This window comes from Mchenga conophoros, linkage group LG5 (assembly GCF_057382185.1).
Source record: "Mchenga conophoros isolate Kocher_MC1m ecotype Shallow Benthic linkage group LG5, M_conophoros_male_GT1.1, whole genome shotgun sequence".
Classification (NCBI taxonomy): Eukaryota; Metazoa; Chordata; class Actinopteri; order Cichliformes; family Cichlidae; genus Mchenga; species Mchenga conophoros.
This window is the reverse complement of record NC_140530.1, coordinates 2,901,291-2,923,448: the sequence shown is the minus strand read 5'-3', so window position 1 is coordinate 2,923,448 and position 22,158 is coordinate 2,901,291. Positions and strand designations below refer to the sequence as shown.

Sequence of the window (22,158 nt, the reverse complement as noted above, 5' to 3'; positions counted from 1 at the left end):
TCTAATAGTAGGTCATAGCCCCCACCCCCCTCACCACAGGACCTGAAGATCCAGGTCCCAGACATCTAGAGGCCCCCAAGAGAACAAGAGCACAGCCACAGACATGCATTCCCACCCTCATACACACATATACAAATACTCAGCACTCGCCCAGTGTGAAGACAAACAGAAATGAACACTGTACACACACTCACACTCCCCATACATACTCTATACTCCCAGGTCCAGGTACCATCACACCCAGAGGGGTAATCTGCCCGGACACCAAGGAGATGTTTCCCTTTACTCTGGGGTGGAGTCAAGCAGGTCCTGTAGCAGAGAGACCCACGATCCCAGACCCCCATCAGACGGCCAGCTCCTTCTCCTGGCCCCCATATCTCACTCGGCCTGCTTTGTTCTAAAGTGCATTTAAAACATGGGAGGAGCATGGTACTCTGCCAGATAGCAGCTCATGAGGGTTCCCCTCATGAGAACCCTCAATATAAGATAAGATAAGACTTTACTGTCAGTGCACAGTCATAAATGTTACAATAGTACAATGAAACTGGAAAACTGTCCCAGTCCCAGTGTCCCAGTGTATACTTGTCTTTAAAATTGAGAGGTGGGCACCGGCACCAAAGTTGAGGTTGAATAAACAGACCGTCCTCTGGACGGCGTAATTAACTAATGTTTAAGTAATGTGAATGTCTAGGTTGTGGAATAAATTAGAGGCACAGGTAACCAGAAGGGGACAGAAAAGGGATGCCTTCCCTGCACCTCAGTGAGGCACCTGTAGCTCAAGGCCCTGCATGTGTGGTGATGTGATGGAGCGGGAGGCAGTGAGGGATGGGGAGGGAATTGGGGGGGGGGGGGGGGTCCACCCTTTCTGGAGCCAGCTCCTCCACTGACCCTGTTAGGCACCCCCATTCCCTGGAATCCACCAAGGGCAGGAGGCCCGAGCCAGGGCCCATCCAGACCGGTCCCAACAGTAGCAGCACCGCAAAGCTCCACAGAGGCCCAAGCAGCCCACCCGACCCCACCGCAGAAGAAAACTATATCCACCCCAACATTCAATCAACTGCCAGACTAAAGAAAATTTAGAAGGAAACTTGCTCTCAAGTTAGTCATTCTAGGGGTTCTTGCAGTAGAACTGCTGCTCATCCACAAAAAAAGGAGATAGTTCAGGTGGCATCTAGAGATGGCACGATACCACTTCTTTATGTCCGATACCGATATCATAAATTTGGATATCTGCCGATACCGATATGAATCCGATATAGTGTTTTTTAATCAACAAAACTGTTTTTTAAAATATCTTGCTGCATTTTGTATAAGTTCATACTCAAGTTTAAAACAACAACTACACTAAAGCTATTCTGTTATACCTGTATGCAAAAAAAAAAATTTCATAGTTCAGCAATACTGATCAATCTAATAAACTTAAACCTACACCATCCTCCCTATTCTGGTATTTTAAAGAGTACTTAGCATAAATATTAAGCAACCTAACTAATAGGGTTCCAACTCCTAGCAACAACAAAAATAAATAAATAAAAAATAGGGAACCACCCCTCACGCTCCACCTCATGATGCTTAATTGACGTAATCAACCCTAATTTGATGCAGTGTGAAAAAAATTGCACAGAAATCAATTATTTTTCAAGAAATATTAAATAGATTCAACATCTTTTTTCAACAAAATTGCAGACTGCACAGATGGTACCTTCCCAAAGGAAAAAGTACTATAGGCAAGGCAAGGCAAATTTATTTGTATAGCACAATTCAACAACAAGGTGATTCAAAGTGCTTTACAGAGACATTAGAAACAAAAACAAATAAAAAGCATGATTTAAAATTGATTAAAACAAGCAAACAAACAGACTAACTAAACACACACATTTCACACCTGTTCGCGCGATCTGAACCCTTATCGTAAGGGGAGCTACCAGTCCTTCTGTGGACGAGCTACTTTCTATTTTAAATTCCCTGAATTAAAATACTCTCTAGACCCAGTCTAGACCCAGTTGGGGAGCTACCCAGAGCTCTAATCCCACACCTGTTCGCACGATCTGAACTGTTGAAATCTCCCAATTCTTTGAATCTTTGGGCTGAAGGAAGGACAATACTCGGTGTATTTATGCTCAATCAACAATCATTTATTTCCATACAATTCAACACTTAAGAGCATAAGGACCATCATGATGGGGAGACATGCCTGAAGAGGGTCACAGCAAATCTCAAAATGGTGACGGGTTGCTCAGCTTTTTATAGTCTCTAGTGGCCCCCATCTAGTCGTAAAAGCCAAAACATCACATTCTTTCTCTGTTACAGCGCCTAAGTTATGACCTCGGCTCCCTGTCTTTCTCTGCTTTCTGTAAGGTGGGGGTGTGGAATGTGGTCTGTCTCTTCTATTATCGGCACAAGGTCCTCTGCACACAACATTCTCTTCATGATTCAGCAGTATGAAATGTCAAGAAACAGTGTAACACATTCAACAGTGTCGAGTAATACAGGTCAATCCAATAGATCTAATGATTTTCACACTCTTTTAGGTCAGAAGTATAATGCAAACTAAGACTACATACTGATCACACACTCTATGTTAAAGGGTATAATATGATCTACAGCAGTATCATACTTCAACTACTTTTGATTACATATATAAGGTAACATATGATAACAGAATAATATCACAATTCCCCCTTTGATCTCTTTTCTTCAAAGAGATCACTTACAACATACACTCCAGCATTGCAAGGTCCAGGTTTTCTTGATCCTGAGGCCCTCTGTCCCCCTTTAACGGGTGGACCATATGTGGGATGACCTCTGTGTTCACGCAGTTCAGATGCAAGCAAAGTTAGATTTACAACCATAACAGCAGTTACAGATGACTCTCCCATCACTCCCCAATTCTCCCACAGCTTTATTTTGGTGCTCCAGTTTTCCACCCCCTTTTTAATGCCCCCTTATACCTTTCAAATGTACTTACCTCTGTCTAAGGAGCTTTTAACCTTTATTTTTATTGCTGCAGCTACCAGTGTTTTCCAGTTGGGTGATTCTCAGCTTCTTTCTTCGACCACCCTTAGACCACCCTTTAGTCATTGCACAGTTCTGGGGATTATTCTGCCCCGATTTCAAACAAGGATCTGTGTGTTTTGGGGTCACCGGCGTGTCCCCCTTTTTGCCAAGAGCCTCTCGAACCTCGTTGGTCTGGTGTTCCTGGTTTTCGCCAACCCCTTCATGGTTATTGCTGTGTTTATGGGATCCATCTTCTCAAGGAGCTCAAACGCCATGACACTTGACCCCAGTTGCTGTCTCGGCAGTCCCTACATCTGTCTCTGCTGTGAAGGGTCCTCACATCTCCGTGTCCCCGTCTGGTGTCTGTTCCTTTCTCTGCAAGAGACAGAAAACCAAAACACCTCTCTCTCTAGCCTTGATAATCTAATATTGTTATCCATTGTTGTTCTAATGATTCAAATTTGGTTTAAAATATTATGTTCAGGACCTATTCTAATCATAATCTATGTGTGTGTAAAAGAAATCAAAAATTAGTGAACCCTTTCTAAGTCTAACACATTATAAGCTTAAGTTTTACCATAGCTAATTTATTAAACACAGAAATAACGTCATAAGATGTTCATAAAACCATTGTTTGATATTCGGACTCAACTCCCCCTTTTTGACACACTCCCATGTGTCAATTCATTGGAGCTAGACAATTAAAAGAGAAGGTTAGTGACATCATATCTCAGAAAGTATCAGAAATTCTTCTCTCGAGTACCGTTGCTCCAGCCTTGTCATCCCAGAGGATCTTCAATCCCGAAAATTTCCCTTCTCCTCATGTAATAAAGTCTATCATCCTTCCATGCCCTGGTAACTGGTCCATCCAGAGCTGTAACATTTTGAAATGTACATACAACAAGCCAAACCACACCTTGGTCACACCAACCCTTTTCTGCCCTGAAGATGTCCAACGCCATCTTAGTCTGGACCAGGGTTGTAATAGTTTTGCAATTTTCATTAGTTTTTATTTTTATTTAGCTTCGACTTCAGATTTTCAATTTTATATCAGTTTTAATCAGTTTTTACCAATTGTTTGCTAGTTTAGTTTAGTTTTGATTAGTTTCAGTTATAGTTCTAGTTGTGTCTGCAATAATTAAGTGTAGCAAAATCCCAGTCCCATCATATCAGTCATGCTCTTGTGCTTATCCTTGGGTATTGTGACTATTAACTCTTGCAGCACCGGGTGCTCCTAATTTTGGTTCAAGTGAATTTACAAACTTTGTGAAGGGAATTGACTCCTCTGCACACTGGAATAAACATAATCAACCTGATCCACATTTTACTGCGTGTTATTTCACCATCTTATTGATTCAAATGCTCCATCCTTATGTGGTTTGCGACATTATGTTTATCCACTTTGTCTCTAAATGTTTGAAGAATTTTCAAGTTTGGGGTCAAATTTTAAGAATTTGACCATAAGTGAAAGTTATGGTGTCATCACCCCCTTCGGGGCTTACCTTTCCCGGTTTTGATGATATTCCTCCCTATTCTTTGCAAATACCCCCTGTTGGTGGCGAGAAACTGTTGGTGTGGTCAAGTGGGTGCTCTAGAAACAAAAGCTCAGGACAGAACAGTTATCAGTCATGTACTTCATACAAATTTTGCATATGTTTTATTCCATATTGATCCTCTGAGTGTAATGGTACATTTTAATTTGAATTTATCCAAACTAAACACAATATTTTCTTTATCTACTTTGCTCTTGTTCTTTTGCAGTACCACATCCTATCAAATGTCCCTGTCAATTATATTCTACATTTAATAACTTACTATTTCAAGTGAGAACCTAAATCACGTGGACCAATGTTTATTATTGCATATCTCTATTCTGAATGTGGCAAGTCATTCATAGGTATTGTTAAAGTTTTGGCGATTTTCCTCTATAAAATTTAATTGACTTTTTTACAGTGGCCTGCTGTGGTTAATAGTAACATATTCCAGTCATGAGTGATATCAATAGTTTTCCTCCATGTAGCATTTGGCATTCCCAATAATATAACATGATACCTTAATCAAAACACAGTTAATATAGCACAGTTTTCTTAATGCAAACATCAGTAACTCAAAATCAGCAACCACAGTGTTAAGTCTGCAGTTCATACTTATGTGAAGCTAGAGTCTCCTCCTCCAGTCTCTCTTATCCTCCTGCTCCTGAAAAAACAAAACAAAGCGAAGCATCCACCCTTCTCTTGTCGGCTGGGTGAATTGTTTATGAATTGTTTATTGGCATTTACTAATCCTAAAGGGGGTGCAGTCATTGTCTCAGTATCAAGTCAGTCAAAACTTTTAGTCGTCAGTCCATCACAGTCCATTCACATGCATACCTCCATACACATTCATACCAGATATTGCTGATAATGGAGTCTCACGCGCAACCTATTCGAGCCTCCATCACCAGCAAGATGACGTCATCATTTTAAAGGAAAACAATTCCTTGTTGTTTTTTGGGCCGGATTGACTCGGTGCAATCCTTTTAGACTCAGAACTTCTCAGTGTTCCCTATAAGTGAATTTCTCCTAAGCCAATTACAATCATGGAGAAGCACACTTTGCAACTGTTTACAGTAATAATATTTTATAGCGCTTTAAATCTCAATCTTTCAGGCCTGGTTTAAAGAGCTGATTGTTAAATCATAAACTCACAAAATATCACCATATCACCACTGGTGGATCACACCTCTCAGATTTTCTTATCTCAGTGCACTGTAACAAAACGAAAACAGACATAACCAACAAAACACTACTAAAATAACACAAACTAGGGCCCGTTGCAGACATGTCCAAGCATAAAACTATCCCTCTCTCGCTTACGAGAAAGAACACAAGCCAAAGCTCACTGATAAAATCAAGCTAGCGCTAAGCAAAACCAAACAATCAACCAGAAATTCACAGGAACATTTTGCTTCCTGCCGGGACAATATTGTGTGGGAATGAGAACCTCAGGTGCCGTAACACCTTTTGTTCCTCCTTGAATTAAAACTCAATCACATAAAATGCCGTACTCCGACCTAAAACTTACACTATTAATTCATCATTTTTCACTCTGTGCCACTGTTCCTCATCAGGGCTGTGTGAAGCACAGCAAAGAATTCAGTCAAGGCCTTGAGCCATAAACAGACATTGTTTTCATAACCAAACTGTTTTAGACCTTATTCCTAAAATCTACATAAATGCCCTCTGGGTGACATATAACACATTCTAAGTAATCAATGGTAATCAATGGCTCCTCATAAAAATTATGCATTGGGATGTTTGTGTGCAGCATTTTGCATAGCAGCATAAGCAAAGCATTCTTCATTGCATCAGCGTGTGTGTGTGTGTGTGTGTGTGTGTCATTTCTCACTCAATCAACGAGTGCACATGTATTCATGTGTGTATTTCACTTCATTCTGAATCTGTGTGTTTGTAGACGTGTGTGTGTGTGTGTGTGTGTGTGTGTGTGTTTGTTCATCACTTTCCTGTTCTGGTGTTCTGGGTAAACCACGGCCTGAAGCATGCCCTGGGGGCCTGCCCTCCTCCTTTTCAGTTTGTTTGCGACCATTGCTGCTGCTGCTGCTCAAAGTTCAGTCCGTCCTGGTTCTGACCCCAATTGGGGCAGTCCTTTCTCCAATGTCCATGCTCACCGCAGGTGAAACCTGCATCTTCTTCTGTGTTTTTTTGTCCATTCTGAGGTGCCTTCTGTCCTCAGTTACTCCTCCTGTCCCGGTCACGCCCTTTTCGCCACCCGATCATCCGTGTTGGTCCATCACTGACCTGCCCAGTGTTAATGCAGAGTTATCAAGGTCAGCATTGTTTTGCTCGACCTTACTTTTCATTCGGGCTTGGCGGGCGTCTCGTCACAGCTCAGTCTGGGAATTTTCCCCCGTGTAGTGAAACGGGCCTTAGGTTTAGTGCTCTCCGTCTCGGTTGCATGAGATCACATTCCTGCAGCACTGTTGACTTTTCAGGTCGTTGTTGTGGGTCCAGCTGTTGCAGCATTTGGTCAGGGTCACGTATGGGGGAGAGCAGGAGTCCAGTCAGCCTCGGCTTTCAGGGCCGGCAAAGCAGCCTGTAATTAAATATATATAGAGAAAAACAAAAAACAAAAACAGACAAAAAACAAAAGCAAACGAACAGGAAAATGATGTTGTGTTGGCTGTATTACAACGAGAAGGGAGAAACACCGGGACCAGGCCCTGTGTCAGCCTTCTCTCCCCCCTTTTTTTTGTTTTTTCTCTCCCGATATAATCAACTCCTAACCCACCAAGTTGACAGGACAACATGCACCTGTTAAAATTCTTAATATCATGTTTAAAAGCCCAAAAAGAAATTTTCTTTCATTCAGTAATCACTTGTATCAATCAATCAGCAGAAAACATGTCACAATTTGAATCTTTTAACCCCTAAATTTGTCATGTCTTCACTGGTTGGTCAGACCAGTGTCTTTTTCTTTGAAGTTAAATTGTTGTCCTGCAACCCAGAGAGTTTATTTGTCAGTAATGTATTTATCCTTTAACAACAGGTGTATGTTAAGTTTCGCTGCTTTAGCCTTGCTGGAAAATCTTCACGTGTTCATGAGTGTAAGCTGTTTCTTCATTGCGTGTGTGTGCATTTGTAGGCAGGCAGGTTAATTTTATCTTTTTCTCAAACTAGGCGTTACCTTAAAAGGAGCCTTTCTCTCAGATTTCTCTGCTTGTGTGTGTTTTTGTTTCACCTTTTTGTTGTGATGCTCCGGACGCCTTCCCAACCTCCACAAGTCCGTTGGCCCCAATTTTATGAGTTAAAAACTTCTCTTAATTCCTCCTCTAATTCTCTCCTTGCTGCTGTCTGTTTCACAGCTGCTGATTCGTGCTGGGTGTGGTTCCCATTACCTATAATTTTGCTTCGGCCGCTGTGCTTGTGGGGGCAGTTGGTCCAGGTCCGCAGCTTCCTGTATTAACACACTAAGAGATTTATTTAATTTCATTTTCATCACTGTTAAACAGATAAGCAGGCAACACGCCTACCTTGACAGCGTAAACTGTACGCCAGTCTCCCAACACATTCCTCTCTGTACTCCTCCATAATTCTCCACTGCACACCTCTTACTATCTCTCTTTTTTAATTTTTTAATTTTTATTACACCACAGAGTAATACACCCAATTATGCCCGTCTATCTCTATGTGGCTCCAAATTCCCTCTTTATTTAATTTCACACTCGTCAGGGGACAGGCACACAACAATTTCAACCACTGAAACGAGGAATTCAACCTTTTTATATTTCTTTACTAATCTAGACTCAACCTTTGTTCGCAAAATGTGTCTTGTTCTAGTCCGGAATAAATGTGAACCCGTGATTACACGGCCGTTCCAGTGTTATTTCCGTAGCTAATGCGGGAGTCCTCAGTTCCCAAGTTGCCACCTTGGCATCCAGACGCCGCTGGGCCTGGCCGCGCGTCCACGACCAGGAGGGTCGCCACACCTTGAACAAAATTATTTCCACAGGTACACTAGGCATCAACCTTTGATCCTAAAATGTGTCTTTGCTCTAGCGTCCTCCTAATCAAACACATCAACCGTCACTGTCACTGTGTTCACGCTTCACACTCACAAAAAACACATTCAGAGCGCGCCTCACTCACACTCAAAACAACACCTAGAGCGCGCTTTACACACAAGACAGCACCCAGAGCGCGCTTCGCAGCTTCGCACACACTCACTCAGAGCGCGCCTTCACACACACACACACACAACACTTTTCCTCAGCGGGAATTTTACACAGAAACCTCTGAGCTCAACTATTAGATCTTCTTAAAGCACACTGCACCATAGACCAAAATACCCCTTTCTCTGCGCTTATGGCCGCCACAACGGGGCAAAGTCGCATCATAAAAGTGATGCCTGCGTCCCCTGAAGTTATACTGATACCATAAACCAGGTTTTGCTCTATGTGCGAGCACTGTGAGGGTCATGTTTTTTGACTTTTCCAGTGCTTTCAACACCATCAGGCCGACCCACCTGGGTGATAAGTTAGCAGCGATGCAGGTGGATGCTTCTCTGGTGTCCTGGATTGTTGATTACCTGACAGGAAGACCACAATATGTACGTCTCCCACAGTGTGTGTCTGACAAGGTGATCAGCAACACAGGGGCACCACAGGGGACTGTCCTCTCCCCCTTCCTCTTCACCCTCTACACCACAGACTTCAGCCACTGCACAGAGACATGCCATCTTCAGAAGTTTTCTGATGACTCTGCGGTGGTTGGATGCATCAGCAGGGATGATGAGACAGAGTACCGGGCTGTGGTCGACTCCTTTGTCACGTGGTGTGAGCAGAATCATCTGCAGCTCAACGTGGCAAAGACCAAGGAACTGATCGTGGACTTCAGGAAGACCAGGAAACACTTGACCCCTGTTTCAATTCAGGGGGTCAGTGTTGACATTGTGGAGGACTATAAATACCTTGGAGTACACATTGACAATAAACTGGACTGGGCTAAAAACACCACAGCACTTTACAGGAAGGGCCAGAGTCGTCTCTATTTTTTGAGGCGACTGAGGTCCTTCAACATCTGCCAGAAAATGCTGAGGATTTTCTATGAGTCTGTTGTGGCCAGTGCGATCCTCTATGCTGTTGCATGCTGGGGGAGCAGGCTGAGGGTCGCAGATGCCAACAGACTTAATAAACTGATCCGTAAGGCCAGCAATGTTGTGGGGATGGAGCTGGACTCCCTCAAGGTGGTGTCGGAGAGGCGGATGCTGTCCAAGATAAAGACAATGTTGGATAACACCTCCCACCCACTCCATGACATGCTGGTCAGTCACAGGAGCTCGTTCAGTGAGAGACTGAGATTACCGAAAAGCACCACTGAACGACACAGGAAATCATTCCTGCCTGTGGCTCCCTGTACAACGCATCCACTTAACACACTGTTTGCTGCTACAACTACACATGTTTCTTTTCCAACTATTTATTTATGAGTGACTTATGTATGTATGTATGTATATATATGTATATATTGTACTATTCTTAGTTAGTGTATTGTCTGTCTTGTCTTAATGTTGGTTTAAAATGGAGCACTGTAACAAAAAATAATTTCCCCCAGGGATCAATAAAGTATTCTGATTCTGATTCTGATGTACTTCTTGGCAAGTAAAATTTTACTTTGTTTTATGACCGCAGCCCTTGAGACTCGACTGACGCCACAAACCACCGTCAAACCTCTATTCAACGTACTGAAACCAGCACCAACCACTACTGCACTCCACGGCCGTACCACCGGAACACGGCCGTATCATAAACCAAACCTACGGACGTGTTTCGCTTCCGCGTTGCCAGTGTTCAACTGCACCGTGAGCCAGCATCTGCTTTTCCTTAAATCAACTTCTATTTCATAGCCGGCAAGAGCCAGGACTTTACCGACACCATAAACAACTTCAAAACCTCGACTTCAATGTACTGAACTAATGGCCGCGTCTTCAGAAGAAATTCTAATGTATTATTGCTACAGAAGCCAGTATTAGACAAAATTTAATGTGGAAGGTAAAGTGGCTGCAACTAGTTCAACGTAGTATCTTATTAGTTTCTCGGTAGAAGCAGTTTACTGCAACTAGCTCAACGTAGTGTCTTATTAGTTTCTCGGTACGAGCAGTTTATTTAACACACTGGAATTCAGCCTCAACTTATGTTGTTAGTATCTCGCGCCAAAAACCAGACACCGACAAATTTACTGTGAAAATACGTGTAACTCAGTGAACAGATTAATTTGGAAAGCCCAATATGCACATTTGGTATTTATAATACAACAGGCTGTGCTTACCTTTTTATATTTGGACCGGTCCTCTGTTCACCTCGCCTCACGATCTCACCAAAGGCCAAATCTTCCCCTCCTCAGCACACCAAAGATCCGGGTCACACGGCACCAAGTTGTTGAAATCTCCCAATTTGAATCTTTGGGCTGAAGGAAGGACAATACTCGGTGTATTTATGCTCAATCAACAATCATTTATTTCCATACAATTCAACACTTAAGAGCATAAGGACCATCATGATGGGGAGACATGCCTGAAGAGGGTCACAGCAAATCTCAAAATGGTGACGGGTTGCTCAGCTTTTTATAGTCTCTAGTGGCCCCCATCTAGTCGTAAAAGCCAAAACATCACATTCTTTCTCTGTTACAGCGCCTAAGTTATGACCTCGGCTCCCTGTCTTTCTCTGCTTTCTGTAAGGTGGGGGTGTGGAATGTGGTCTGTCTCTTCTATTATCGGCACAAGGTCCTCTGCACACAACATTCTCTTCATGATTCAGCAGTATGAAATGTCAAGAAACAGTGTAACACATTCAACAGTGTCGAGTAATACAGGTCAATCCAATAGATCTAATGATTTTCACACTCTTTTAGGTCAGAAGTATAATGCAAACTAAGACTACATACTGATCACACACTCTATGTTAAAGGGTATAATATGATCTACAGCAGTATCATACTTCAACTACTTTTGATTACATATATAAGGTAACATATGATAACAGAATAATATCACAGAACCCTTATCGTAAGGGGAGCTACCAGTCCTGTGGACGAGCTACTTTCTATTTTAAATTCCCTGAATTTAAAATACTCTCTAGACCCAGTCTAGACCCAGCTGGGGAGCTACCCAGAGCTCTAAACCCACTTAACAAACAAACAAACAAACAAACAAAACAGTATATAAAATCAAAACAGATAAAATCAGAACAGTAGATAAAATCAGTAGTTAATGTAAGTTTTGAAATTTAAGCTTAACAAACAAACAAAACAGTATATAAAATCAAAACAGATAAAATCAGAAATAGATAAGATCAGTAGTTAGTGTAAGTTTTGAAATTTAAGCTTAAAAGTGTGGATTTGGTGCTTTATTCAAATGCAGCTGAGTCTTCAACCTGGATTTAAATAAACTGAGTGTTTCAGCTGATCTGAGGCTTTCTGGGAGTTTGTTCCAGATATAAGGAGCATAAAAGCTGAATGCAGCTTCTCCGTGTCTGGTTCTGACTCTGGGAACTGATAAAAGACCGGATCCAGATGACCTGAGGGATCTGGATGGTTCACACTGGGTCAGGAGGTCACTGATGTATTTTGGTCCTAAACCATTCAGAGCTTTATAGGCCAGCATCAGAACTTTAAAGTCTATCCTCTGACGGACAGGCAGCCAGTGTAAAGACCTCAGAGCTGGACTGATGTGGTCCACTTTTTTGGTCTTAGTGAGGACTCGAGCAGCAGAGTTCTGAATGAGCTGTAGTTGTCTGACTGATTTTTTAGGTAGACCTGTAAAGATGCTGTTACAGTAATCAAGCCTACTAAAAATGAATGCATGGACTAGTTTTTCCAGGTCCTGTTGAGACATCAGATCTTTTATCCTTGAAATATTCTTGAGGTGATAGTAAGCTGACTTTGTTATTGTCTTAATGTGTTTTTCTAAGTTTAGGTCTGCATCCATCACTACACCCAAATTTCTCGCCTGGTTTGTGGTTTTTAGATGTATAGATTGAAGTTCTCTGGTGACCTGTAATCGTTTTTCTTTGGCGCCAAAGACTATTACTTCAGTTTTGTTTACTAGGGTCTAATATATATACCCTTACTAGGGTATATATATTAGACTTAATAGTCACTATATACAGTAATTGACTTCTATTCCTTTTACATCAAATTAAAACTTTGGGTGTCAGATAATTATTTATTAAAAGCTAGACATTTTAAATGAGAATAAGAAAGAAAAGTATGTCTTTGTGCCCCCTTTTCCCTGTTAATGCCCTATCGGCCCCCCTGGCTAAACTTTGCTAGATCCGCCCCTGCACAGTTACCAGCATCAGCTACGTAGAAAAAGATCCTGGTGTAGAAAGAAATATTAAATAAATTCTAACAACAGCTTATCAAGCTTAAACGTGCTGCTGTTGTTTATCCACTGGTTTCCTCTTTCTGGTGCAAAGTGGGCCAAAAACAAACAAGAGAGACGGACTCGCGACAGAAAAGCCGATCAGCTGATCATTAAGCAGTTTCATGATTGAAGTAGCAGCAAGAAGAGGCAGTCGCTTGTTAAGCTTAACGCAGGAATGCTTTACAAACATTCAGAGATGGACTTACACACTTGCTTTACTTCTCTCGGGGATAACTTTGTCGGAGATGAAATGCCGGGTTGCTAGCGAAGCTCCACATGCTATCCAGACCACCGACAGGTCCCGCATGCCACAGCCGCTCTATCACGTGATGCATACTGCTCCGACGTGCTAACGTTCTGAGGCGAGTTACGGCCTGTTGCAAGTTTTGTGAGGTGCTTTCGTGATATTTAATGGATCGGATTACATTTTTTATTTTTCTCCGATATCCGATCCAGTAATTTAGGTCAGTATCGGGCCGATACCGATACGTAATATCGGATCGGTCCATCTCTAGTGGCATCTGACTAGGATGCCTCCTGGACTCCTCCTAGGTGAGGTATTTCAGGGGTGTCCTACTGGGAGGAGGGCCCAGTCAGACCCAGGACTCACTGTAGGTGTCCTGTAGGTGTAGTGCACAACACCCTCATTTGATACTCCCCCTGAATGCTCCTCCCCATAGAACCCTCCCTGCATAACTATAGACCAAGTGAGGAGAGAACTGAGGAGGCAACGGCCCAGGAACACAGCAGGCCCAGACGGGGTGTGTTCACAGCTGCTGAAAACAGCTGCTTATCCAACAATAATTGCGACAGACACATTTCAGTAGCATTGCACCCTTGCAGAAAATAAAAAAGTAGCACCACCTGGAGGCTCTCCTAAGGGTTAAAGGGGTTGAGCAAATTATTGTGATTACCTTTAAAGAATGTCATGCATTTGCTAACAATGTCTCCAGATTTCATGGAAACGACTGCAATTGGATAAATTAACAATTATAAATAGAAATATTTTAACACTTATGTAATATTCCTTACCGATTTTGGATTCCTGAAGTCTTTAACTATAATCCCTAGTGATGTGCGAATCATGAATGAATCGTTCAATACTTGAAAATCACTTTACTGACTCGTGAATCATGATTCACAAGCCCTACTGACTCATTCACTGACTCAACCCTGTTGCTGTTAGAAAACTCATTTCGTTAGTAGAAATGTATCTAGCTTATAATTAAAATTGTGTGGAAAAAAACAACAGCCAGTTTCTTAACAAAAACATTTCTGCTCTGAACTGGAAGAAAAAAACCCTGAGTAGAAGCTCACATCAAGACAACAGCTCCTCGGTTCACAGTAGCATCGCTCTGCTAACATGCTAACAGCACATTGGGGTTACTCCACGTTAACCCTCGTAGCATGAACGAATCACTCACGCACTCACTCACCCCCTCCCTACTGGCTCACTGCTTCTTCTTCTTCTTCTTGTTTGGCAACCAGTGTTAAGGAGCATTTACTAATAAAATAAAATAAAAAATAAATAAATGTTCCCTTAAGAAATCTTAATTTTTTGGCTCTTTTTTGCTCTATAAAAATAGTTGTTTTTCTTTTTTAATCACTTATCTTAGCATTACACTTAAACCCCCACGGATCGCCATTTGGCTTTTTCTACCTTTAAAACCCGGAGAGCAGCCAAATGGCTTTTAGCTAGGCTTTAGCTTCAGCCAAGTGGAAGCTAAATTGGCTAGTCATTCATATGTAAATTGGGTCGTTATCTGGGAATTCTGGAGGGAGGGGAGTGGGGGTGTGTGATTGAGGGCGTGGGGAGCTGCTAAAAGCTGTGCACTTCCTTTTGTGTTTCATCTTGATGCATTCTCAATCATCCAGAGAAATAAATCTCCAAAAGTCACCAACTTGGAGTGTTTCAGTTTGCCATCTTAGGGAGAAATCAACACACATGGGTGTATGTCCTTTGTTGCTGAGATTTATTGATAAAAACAGTACAAAAAACCAACCATTTGTACACATATTTACAAATAATAATAAAAAGTAAGTGAGTACATTTCAACATTTTCAGCAATCACTCACAATCCTGGCACTGCCATGGTATCTGTAGTCTGCATTTACCACATGTGTGTCTGTAGCAGTGAACACATCGCACAGTGGCATGATTGTTCTTGCAGTTGTGTTTGACCTGACACGTGGCTCTTTTTCCAGGGCTAGGTGTGGAGGGTTGTGTCCGAAGCAACTGTTCTTTTCTTGCCTTCTTCCCAGCTACATGAGAGCGAGCCAACTCTGTTGCAAGCGCCACCAGGAAGTCCACCCGTCTTTCCTTCGTCCCGGTGCATGCTTGATACAGCACATGTGCATTCAGTGCTGCCATGTCAATCATGTTATAAAACACGGCGACTGGCCAGCGCCGTGTTCCTTTGCGGACAGTGTACTCCCGAACCATCTGGTCGATCACATCCACGCCACACTTTGTTTTGTTGTAAAGGGTGACAGTGTTTGGCTTCCTTTTGGTGGTGTTATCAGTCTGAACCACGCTGTGCATGCTGCTAAGAATATAGACTGTCTTCTTCTGTTTGGCCGCATACGCCGTCAGCGTGGCAGCAGAGGTTGAAAACACCTAAGAAATAAGATAAAGTGTTATTTCCATAGCCCTTTTACACACAATGAAACACATAAACATAGAACCACAAAAGACCTGTAACATACCTGAGTGGTGAATTCATTGCGATCTGTCTGTCTAGTGGATTGAGGAATTTCCCTGCGAATCCTGTTGACTGTGCCGAGGATGGTGGTTTTCCGTCTAAGAAGTTTTTGTGCAAGTGAAAGCGATGTGAAAAAATTGTCCGTGGTAACATTTCTGCCCTTGTCTAGGAATGGTTCCATCAGCCTCATTACTACATTTTCAGAAAGTCTCTCCCCAGTGGGACGATTGGGGTCCTTGCCAAGATATGGGAAGACATTGCAAATGTACTTGGATTTTAGGTCGCAAGCCACCCAAAACAAAGCCATACCTGTGTCCGCTTGGGGTGGGATGTAGACCGCCGTGGCGATGACCGAGGTGAACTCACGGGGCAGATACAAAGGGCGGCACTTAATGCTCAGGAACTCCAGATGTGGCGAGCAGCCACTGGAGCGAGTAGAAATGCTCCTGGCATCACACCACTTTCTGTTTATCATGAAACACACTCCTCCACCTTTGGTTTTGTTCGACTCTGCAAAAAATAAGTAAAAAACAAGAAAAGTGGATAGTCGGAGCGGAGCGGTCAGGAAGGCGTCTGGACGTGGCCGTGCCATCTTTGTTCTTTATGCATCTTTGCGCCATCCCTTCCTCTAACCGTGCTCCAATGCACGCTATCCACCCATCCGAGCTGAAAGACATCCAGAGTGACAAGCGAGTGTGTGGAACATTTATTCAGCCATGTCTCTGTAAGGCATGTAGCTACACTGCCAGTACTCCCACTATAGTTTAGTCAGGACCGTTTGCTTTTCCATCTGACATTTCCCATAGTAACAGATGGTTTGTACCATTTTTTTTAACGCTCCCAACGCTTTACTCCAGTTTTGCAGTCCCAAGTGGTGCAGAGAACAACAACTGAGTTATTTTAAAGTTTTAAAATGCCCAAAGAGCAAAAAATTAAATACAATTGGGCAACCATAGTCAAAAAGTTGATACTTAACAATGTACCAAGGAACTACCAATAGAAACACTTAAAAACATTAAAAAGCACAATGGAGCTGCTATAATGTAGCTGATATTTTTTTTTACCACTCACACGGTGCACATGGCAAAAAACAAACAAAGTACTGTAATTTGTCATGGTCCCTGTGCCTCCCCGGCCAGCCCAGTGTGGCCACAAGTGTTTGGTGTTTTTCTCTCGCTCTCTCTCTCCTACCTGTCTGCCTGGGCGGAGCTCTGATTGGGCTCCTGCCCTTGGCCCACGCACCTGCAGCTGATCTCGAGCGAATTGCAGTTCTCTGGCTCTTAAGGCTGGGGCTCTGAGCTATTCGTCGCTGGAATATTGAGTAACTCTCGTTAGCATTGCCTGGCTTCCTTGCGATTCTACTGTTCCCGTGTTTGCCTTTGACTTACCCTCGTCTGTGTAAACAGGTTTACCTGGATCAGCCCTTTTGTGACCCCTGGACCCCGTGAGTAGGAGAGTGAGCTGAGCTGCTTGTGTGGAGACTGTTTGGACAGGGAGCAGAGCGAGTGCGAAGAAGTGTCTCCCCAGCCTATTGATCCCCGGGACCCTGGTGTTTCCCCCCTCCCTTCACGTGTATATAGCGCACCAGTGTGATTAATAAAGTGTCGTTGAACTGTGCTACCTCAGTCTGCGCCTGAGTCCGTTCCACCCCCGTGACAGTAATTAGTACTATAAGCAGAAGATTTTGCCAAATTTCCAGGAAAACCCCGTCAGGTGTTGCGTTTTCAGTTTCACCCCAGATCTTTTTATTCCTCAGGCCTCCAGAGGCGACACCGGAACTCAGTAGTTATTTCACAAAACCTTTATTCATCTTCAGTTACGCATGCACCTTCTAGAAGGGGAGATGTACAGGGCTCTCTGCAGATCTCAACTTCTTTGTCTGTTACAACCAGTTTTATAGAAGCAAACCCTGCATCATAAAACCCACATGGTGTGTTGTAAACCCAAAACACTGTGTTTGTGTATGTATGTGTGAGCACGTGAGTGCCTGCGTATGCGCATACCTGTGTGTGCGTATGTGTGCGTGTGAGTGTGTGTGTCGTAACAGTTAAAGCACTGTGTGTGTGTCTCTGTATATGTGACTTCCTGCTGGTCATAAAAAGTTCATCTCCCCTCACCCAAGCTACACCAAACTCCTCTACAAAACATGGTTACCAGGTCACAAGCACTGAGACCCCCACTCTACTTCCATTTGGCAGTTTCCACTGGGCCATTGGCCTCTTGTTGTCTTACTTTTATAGCTAAGCATGTGGAGGGTCTCCTGCAAACTTGTGACAGTTGTGACAGTTATGAGCCTTTATTACATTCAGGGACAAAGGTAACAGACTTCTCCTCTCTTTCCTATCTGTTCCATACAGTCCTAGCATCCTCCAACTGTAGCTTCCGGTCTCCTTTTATGACAGGCAGACCTCCATTGTCAATAAATTCCTCTCCCTCAACACAATTACACACACTCTCAGGGCTACAGCTAAACCAAACTAAAACACAGACATTCACAAATCCTTTCCTATTCCTCTGATATACAGCTGGACCCCCTCATCTAAGCAAATTTAAGTACATTATATTCTAATAATTGTTTTCTTGTACTCACACAGAGGGCCCGGTGGCGCCAGTGTCCGGCAGCCTCGCCTCTGTCAGTGCGCCCCAGGGCAGCTGTGGCTACAACGTAGCTTGCCATTGCCAGTGTGTGAATGTGTGTGTGAATGGGCGAATGACTGAATGTAGAGTAAAGCGCTATACAAATCGATTTACCATTTACCATTTAAAAAGACACAAAAAAAGAAGCGAATAAGGTCATGTTATGCCACAGTTTTGTATACCTCATTGCCTCAAATTGGGTGAATGTGATCAGAAAACTATCTGTGTATTGTTGGCGAGTTGAGTTCCCTGCATTAAATATACCTTCACAGGCTCTCAGAAGTCAAACATATGTACAATGTGATATGATCAGGATGTTTTTCTGTTTGTGCCAGGTGTAATAATACAAACATGTGCCATGGAACAAGTATTAGGAAGACTTTGGAATCAACAAGCAGAAAAAACATTTGAACTTTCTCTGTATCATAAGTGGCATATATTTAAGGCGTGGGTTTAATAAATGCTAAATGAACTGGCTCTTATATAGCACTTCTTCTGCTCTACCTGAGCAGTCTATCAAAGCCCTTCATCCATTCACACTGTCACCTTTTTTAATGCTTAAGTGCTTTCTGTCTAACATTCACACTCTGGTGAAGAACAAATTGGGGTTGGTACTTGGCATACATGATTTTCTCATACATCAAAAGGGAAGTAAGATAATTAGTGCTTATTATTTTTAAGATTTGTTGGCTAAACCAAAGATTGGAGTAAGATGTGAATGCTTGTCTTTGGTGTGAGTGTCAATGATTCAGCTATCTACTCTATTCATTTTCATGCTGGATATTTCTAGCACATATATAGGGGAGTTTTTTATGCCAGAATTCAGTATTACTTCCCACATGGAGACTGTACAAGCTTGCTGATTTGGTGTCTTCCTTTCCTTTCCCCAGTAATTTCGTCAGTAGGTTTGGAAGGAAAAATAGTTGCACAAAAATCATTGATGTAACACTAAATTAGTCGCTCTCTATGCAGAAAGGCAATTCTGTACAATTCTGCACAGTATGCGTTTACATGTCTGCCTGATGTCATATCTCAAAATATCTGTGTATCAGTGTAAAGCTGCTGGAACTATGAAAGACTAAACTATAGTCTGTGCATTGGCTGCTTACAACTATCTGACCTCTTATTTAACAGTATCTTATCATGCACTACTGTCTTAAGGATAAGACACAGCTGGTTTTACTGTAATTCGTATGAACTTTGACCCCTAATAAGGAAGCTGTAATCGCATACTGCTTCCTCTGCCGCAGTGACCATGGTAACCGTTACCAAGGGAGTAGACTATGGAATTTTCCAGCACAGACAGAGCCTCTTATTGGTCTTTTCATTGGAGTGGTCATATCTCAGGCAGAAACAGGAGAAATTATGACCATATTTCAAATCTGGCCATATAATGAATTGCCATTACTGATCTTTAATTGTCATCTAACTCTTCACAAGATACAGTAGAATGAGTTTTTGAGAAATATTAATAGAAATTTCAAATTTGCTGGCTTGTAGGCATACAATGTCAAGCAATTCAAGTTTAAATAAACACTTTAAACAAGGCTACTGAGAGCTATGGGAAATTTTAGGTACCACTGGGCACTTATAGAAGATTCTAGAAGATTTGTAGAAGTATTATTAATATTTAATGTCAACAATGCTGCCTTTCTTTTCTTGTTCTCATCATGTCTGTGTTTGTGGAGATTTAAACATAGACTTATTCAAACAACAGTACATACAAAGTACAGCCTGGGACGGTGTCCAATCAATTCTTCTTAATGACATCAGTGCTGATTTACCCATTTTTGCAGGTTTCTTAGATCCAATCTGCCAAACTGCTCATCTCACAGAAGACAAAAGGGAAGAACCCTGTATCTCTTCTTCACTGATTCTCCACCTTCTGCTACTGGATGTCACATCTTCTGAGATGACATCTAAACATCCAATCACATTATTAACATCTAATCACCTGACCACTTTATCATCGTTTCGCTATCTATCTGACTTACATGATTTACCACAAAGTTAAAACTCTATAATCACTTAAGAAAAATTCTATCACATATGGATATAATTCGTTTCATGTTCCATTCAGTTTATGTAATTCTACCTCAATTACATTTGTCTTTAGCACATTCTCACATGAACATTCATTCTAACATAATTACTTTCTAATTCAAATAAAGAGGAATAATTTTTTTTACTTTTTAAAACTCTGTGTTTGTCAGTCACCATTTATTCAATGCAATTTCCTTTTATTAATCATTATATTTAAATAGTCAGACATTCAGTGGCTCCTGTGTGTCGCTTTCACCCCCACTCTGCACCACACACACCTACACACCAAGGTCAGACTCTGCACAGGCTCTCATATTGCATAGATTGTCATGATCCTGGGTCTTTTTGACCCAGCGTTTTGTGTTTTCTGTTATTGTGATTTTGATTCTGTTCTTCCTCTGTTTAGTGTTTATTCGGTTCTGCCCATGTATTCCTGTGTTAAGTCCGTGTTTCTTAGTCCGTGTCCTTGCATGTGTAAGTTCCTGTTTTATTGTGAAGGTCTCTGTCTTATGTCAGTGTGTTCTGTTTACGTTTCCCCTGCCTTGTCAGCTGTGATGTCTTCCAGGTGTGTTTCCCTCCTTTTTCCCATCCCCTGATTCCTGGTGTGTGTATTTATAGTGTGTGTTACCTCGGCCTTGTTGCTGGTTCGTCTGTGTTATTTGGTGTTTTCGTGTCTGTGAATCTCCTGCCGTCTTCCTGTGAGTTCTCCCCGCAAAGTACTCTCATTTGTGTTCTGGGCCCTATTTCAGGAAGCCGGTTTAGAAAACTCAGAGTGAAAAACGATACTCAGGGTTGAGTAACCCCGAACTGTCCAACTCGGAATATTCGGTTTCAGAAAGGCTGATAACAATTAGTTCAGTCAACGCGGAGTTGCTTTAACCCCAAGTTAAACGCGCGCACGAGGATACATAAAGCCCTGATTAGTGGAGCACAGATTAAGCGAGTCACCATGGAGACGGAGGGAAAGAAGGCGCGGTCAATGTATTGAGGCTGAAATTCTGATGGCAGCATATGCCGATAACATGCAAATTCCGCGGAAAAAAAGTAACACAGGCTCAGCTGCAAAAGAAAGGGAGCATGCATGGCAAAACATAGCCGACAGAGTCAATGCGTGAGTGTTAATTTAAACATTGATCTAGAGATTTCCACCCATTTAACACGTTATTTTATTATATTTTATTTTATTTTTTATTTCATACATTTGATTTTGTGATGTGATGTGAGCTCAGGTGCAACCCAACAGGCCCCAAACGTTCCTGGCAGCAAGTAAAAATGAAATATAAAAATATAGTCCAAACAGGTAAGGTGTAATTGTATTATGAGCCATAGTGCTTGGTCTGTTTGTCCCATGTAAATCAATTGCAGTTAGAGGCTACATTAATTTCCCCTCTGTAAGCACTTATTGAAATTATCTGAGCACATTACAAGTACATATTTGCTTACTCTGTATGCTCAAATGTGACCCGTTATAGCCAACAGAAAAAAAGCGGAGGCCCGAAAAACAGGTGGAGGTCCTCCACCACCACCACTCACAGAGGCTGAGCAGTTGGCTTCCACATTTGTGATAATGTTGGCAGCATCACATATGATCTTCACAGTGCAGAGAACACAAATTAGCATCCATTACTATAATGAAATAATTTGTTAGTTTGAAATGCTACAGGGAACTATGTACCTGCACATTAATGCTGTGGAAAGACTTCCTGTTCACATAGTCTCCTTCATTTACTGAAGGAGCAATGATTGGAATGTGAGTGCCATCTATACAGCCAATCACGCCTGGGAACCGTGAATATAAATGTAAGATTTAAGTAGTAGTTCAAGTATCACCACATCATGGATTAAGTTTCGTTCATCCTGA

General features: G+C 42.2%; 1 protein-coding gene across 4 annotated transcripts in view; it reads left to right on the top strand.

Annotated features, from left to right (window-relative positions):
- The window catches only part of LOC146573582 (calcium-dependent secretion activator 1-like), a 329,487-nt gene that overhangs the window by 31,052 nt on the left and 276,277 nt on the right, over nucleotides 1-22,158 (top strand). The gene's annotated exons all lie outside the window — the stretch shown is intronic.